At 32.7% G+C, this 5342-nt stretch overlaps 1 long non-coding RNA gene across 1 annotated transcript; it reads left to right on the forward strand.

The window, feature by feature from the left end:
- Nucleotides 1–865: 865 nt before the first annotated feature.
- LOC137810508 (uncharacterized) lies at nt 866–5136 on the forward strand. Its single transcript, XR_011080909.1, has 3 exons — nt 866–919; nt 1755–1816; nt 2484–5136. It is a non-coding gene; the product is annotated as an uncharacterized lncRNA (long non-coding RNA).
- The last annotated feature ends 206 nt before the right edge of the window (nt 5137–5342 follow it).

Consider the following 5342-nt stretch of genomic DNA (forward strand, 5'->3'; position numbering starts at 1 on the left):
AATATTTTAAGCATAAAAAAAATAGCTAAGTTTTGTTTACAGAATAACTTTTTTTGAGTCAGTACACTGTTCTAAAATTGATAGAGCAATACACAAAGCAATAAACAATCCTCACAATTTTAAGATGCAATTTTGAACTTCTAAATTTTAGGACAACTACATATCCTCTGGTATTGTTGTCGGATTGGTTTTCAATGACTTGGAAGGTTGTGACATACATACCCTGGAAAATGAATTTTGACATGTTATGCTATGATGTCTGATTATAAACTGTTTATAAACAAAGGCTAATGAGTAATGACATCCCTATTAATTTACATTTATCTACATAAATCATCTTCTCTATATACCTTATAGTTTCAGTTCCAATGTGTAATAGTTTTATATGGGCCAAACTGTATAGATCCTTTCTATGGTCCAACGCAATATTCTGGTCCCTCACTTCAACATTTTATGTTCTGTTTGCAGTTGCAACTACATTCATTTTGATGTGACTTCATCATTCCCCCACCTTGGGCATTCAGGCATAGTTGAAGCTGCACGAGAGCTTTTTATGCAGATTGAAGGAAATTCTGAAAGGCTTGGTAAGAAATACTTTAGGTTTTTTAAACTTGTGGTTCTTTGTTCTGGAGAGTTGGTCATATCAAACTGTTTCTTCTTCCTCTTTCCTACGCCATTGAGGTAATTAAATAGGAAGTTGGGTAAGGAATAAAAAGGGAAAAGTTTTTATTGGGAGTCATAAAAATGCGTTCTCTTATGTTTTTCTAGTACATTCTCACATGATTTGTTATAAAAACTTTTTTCTTTTTATTAAGAAGAAATGGTACAGAGGATCTGTACCATTTGATTAAGAAGGCAATTTCATTTAGGAAGCATCTGGAGAGGAACAAAAAGACTAGCTCCTACCTATTTGGAAGTAGTAAGTGCCTTCAAACCCCTCACCTATTTGTTGAACTGATCACCATTTTGATTAATGATTTCTTTGATTTGAATTGATCTGCTAGTACATGCTTGCAGCAATTGATTATTAAAACATTGTCTGAAGATTATTATAGTATTATTATAGTCAAAACTTGTGTTTGAAACATCAATACTGACCTAAAGTTGAGAAAAATATCATAAAACCAGCAAAGATTTGAACAACTCTGCGACTTCTAACATGGGTTAGACCAAGGAGTCCCACATTTTCCCTAGAGTAACCAACCATTAAAGCTCATCAAGCTATCATAGAAAGATATAATCAAATAAGGTCATATGCAGGGATCAACTAGTATTAGTGATTCCTAAAGGGCAACTTACACAGATACAGTGGAACCTGTTCCAGTTCCATAGAGACCATCAAGAAAGATACCAATCCCCTTTAATAAACAAAAATAAGCTCTTAGAGACATCTATAACTATTATTACTGTAATTAACTAGGGATTTGTTTGACCAAACTTATCTATATAAGTCTACAAAAGAAAAATAAGAGGAAAAAATAAAATAAGTTTTTCCAAATGTTAAAACTAGCTTATGCAAAAGCAATCTTGTATGACTTTTGTAAAATTCTATTTTGCCATCACTAACATGCTTGGTTTTTACCTTACATCATCGTTGTTCATGTGTCTCTACATAAAAAATTCTTAAGTTTATTTAAGTTGGATGTCACTTGTTTGGAATATTCTTACCCTACTCTTTTAATACAAGCTATCAATATAGTGTGTAAGGTGATTATTGTATTTTATGCACTAATCTGAATCATTTTGTGAATCAGGACTTCTTTGGATAATTAGGAGTCATAGGACAAGAATTGCTCTTAAGGCAGCACCCAAAAGAGTACGTTCAAAGACAAATTACTCACCAATTATATCAGATTTTATAAATTAATGTATTTTGAATATTGCTTAATACAATTCATATAGTTTATTATATGTTGTTTATATAGTTTATTATTTTATTTTAGATTGAGTGAGTTGTATTAAATTTTTTAGTTAACCTAATTCATAACATCTAATACTTTTACAATTATTTTTATGTTTTATCATATTAATATTAATTATTTGTATATCATATTCTTAACATGTTGCCAATACTAAAGAACGTTAAATTTTATTTTGAATGGATAAATTTTTTATAATTAAAATTAATGAATTTGATAACTTGACCTAACTTAATTGAATTATAATCATTAGGTATTTTGTGTTGTAAAATGTATAAATCTTTGAAATAAAACAAATCTGTGACGGTTTTTTTAAAAATCATAAAAATTCAATTAAAAATAATAAAATCAATATAAAGTATATATGATATTCGTTTGAGAACCCAGTTATTTTTTAAAACAGTGTATAGATCTAGTAATTAATCTAATTAATAAAATTATATAATATTATTTTCATCCATTTTAAATTATGGATTTGCCAGAATAAAATGTAGGTTAGATTGTGAAGATTGATTATATTATGACTCAATTAATGGATAAAACCTACTATATTACAATTTCCAGCTTCATAATCATCTAGCAGCTTCACAGCTTCACAACCATCACTCCAAGTAAGTTTGTTTTAGTTAACTTTTTTCACTTCAGTTTAATATATAATATATGTACACATTACTAGATAAGTAATGTTCTATTTTGCTGTTTTGGTGTAGTCATGCCAATTGATAAATCGTGGATTTGTAAATCACAAAACACCATTGAGTATGCAAATGGATTGAATGTGTTTTTGGATATTGCATTTCAACATGCTAATGGTCCTGTAATTAAGTGTCCATGTGCAAAATGTGGTTTCAAAAAGTGGCAAACAAGGGATGTAGTTCAAGAACACTTAACATGTACAGCTTTCCCTCAGAACTACAAAACTTGGTATTTGCATGGTGAAGGATCAAGTGTAACTGAGTCAATGGTCGCCACATGTGCGCATGTCATTGAAGATTTATTGGAATCTCAAAATCCGATGGAAGACATGTTGAATGATGCATTCGGGTTTGCGGGGCATGATGAGGATACTGAAGCTGATGATCTGCAAACTAATATGGTGGGTGATGAAGGAAAGACAAACTTTGATGAATTGATGAGGGACAATAATGAACCCTTATATGAAGGTTGTACAAAGTATTCAAAGTTATCATTCATGTTGAAGTTGTACCATATCAAATGCATGAGTAGAATGAGTGACAAAGCAATGACCATGATTCTAGAGTTGCTAAAGGACGCATTTGAACATGCTAAGTTTCCTAACTCGTTCTATGAGGCGAAAACTGTGATTACCAAACTTGGACTTAACTATGTCAAAATATCAGCTTGCCCAAAAGACTGTATGTTATATTGGGGTGAAGACAATGAAGGCTTAGAAGAATGTAAACGGTGCAAAACATCTAAGTGGAAAAATAAAGATAAGAAGCAATACGCAAAAATCTTGCGTTACTTTCCATTAAAACCACGTTTGCAAAGATTGTTTATGAGTTCTAAGACGATTGAGTCTATGACATGACATGCATCAAAGGATAATCAAGATGGGTTGATGAGGCATCCTAGAGATTCCGAGGCTTGGAAATCATTTGATTTATTGCATCCAGAATTTGCAAATGATCCTCGAAATGTACGATTAGGCTTAGCTGCTGATGGCTTCAATCCTTACGGAAACATGAGTACAAACCATAGTATATGGCCAGTGGTTCTCATCCCATACAATCGCCCTCCTTGGCAGTGTATGAAGCAAACATCTTTTATCCTCTCCATGATAATTCCTGGAAAACAAATGGTAGGAAATGACATTGATGTTTACTTAGAACCACTCATAAGAGAATTGAAGGATTTATGGTTTGATGGAGTGCAAACATTTGACTATTCAAAAAAAGAAATGTTTACTTTGCGAGCAGCTTTGTTGTGGACAATTAGTGACTTCCCTGGGCTAGGTAATTTTTCTGGATGGAACACGCACACTGGTCTTGCTTGCCCTACCTATAACTTTGAAACCGACTCTTCTTGGTTGTACAGGGGCAAATTCTGCTTTATGGGACATCATAGATTTTTAAATAAAGAGCACAGATTCAGATTCAATCATCATCTTTTTGATGGAACAAATGAACTAAGGGATGCACCAAAACCTTTGTTAGGGTCAGACATATGGAATCAAATTGAGGGTGTGAATGTTACATTTGGAAAACCATTAGACCCTATAGATACAAGTAAGAGGGCTCGTGGAAAGAATGTTGTTCAAGTTGGAGAAGAGCAATGGAGAAAGAGAAGTATATTTTTTGTACTTCCTTATTGGTAGACCAACTTGTTACGCCATTGTCTAGATGTGATGCATATTGAGAAAAATGTTTGTGACAATGTTTTGTATACATTACTTAATGACCCTAAGAAGTCCAAAGATAATCTCAAAGCCCGAAAGGTTCTTAAAGAAATGGGTATAAGGAAAGAGCTTTGGCCAAATGATAAAGGAAGATTTCGGCCAAGTGTATTTTCATTGTCAAAAACAAAGAAAGAAACGTTTTTGCGGACGTTGAAAAAGGCTAAAATGCCAGATGGATACTCAAGTAATATTGCAAGGTGAGTAGATTTGAAAGGTGGAAAGATTTTTGGACTCAAGAGTCATGATTGTCATATTCTTATGGAACAATTACTACCTATTGCCATACGTAATGTTCTACCAAACAATGTGACTGCCATGATAGTAGAAATGTGTTCATTTTTTCGACAATTATGTGGGAAAAGTTTAAGTCAATTTGATCTTAATAAACTTGAGTCTTGCATGATTCAAACTCTTTGCCACTTGGAAATGTTATTTCCTCCTACCTTCTTTACAATCATGGTTCATTTAACATGTCATCTAGCTGGTGAGGCAAAACTTGGAGGACCGGTACATTACCGTTGGATGTATCCCATAGAAAGGTAAATTTCCTGCGAACCTTTGTACTTTTTTTAAGTTCAAAGTTTGATTATTCTAATTGCGAAAGAATAATCAAACATACAGTCTATTGCTGAAATCGTATGTTCGAAACAAGGCACAACCTGAAGGTTCTATTGCTGAAGGATACCTAGCTGAAGAGGTTTTGACCTTTTGTTCTCAATATATGGAAGGGATGAAAACAAGAACTAATAGACCTTCACGTGTAGATGACTCTTTCAACACAAATATTTCAGAATTGAATACCCTGTTTCCACCAATTGGTAGAGTTGTAAGTGTTGCTTCAACTTTTGAGATGTCAACTATTGAGAGAACGCAAGCACATCGATATGTGTTATTTAATTGCCCTCAAGTTCAACCTTACATTGAGTGAGTATTAACACTCAATATAAATCTAATTATGTTGAAAAGTTATCCTTTATGGAATTATTAGTAATATATTGGTTTCA

This window comes from Phaseolus vulgaris, chromosome 11, assembly GCF_000499845.2.
Source record: "Phaseolus vulgaris cultivar G19833 chromosome 11, P. vulgaris v2.0, whole genome shotgun sequence".
Classification (NCBI taxonomy): Eukaryota; Viridiplantae; Streptophyta; class Magnoliopsida; order Fabales; family Fabaceae; genus Phaseolus; species Phaseolus vulgaris.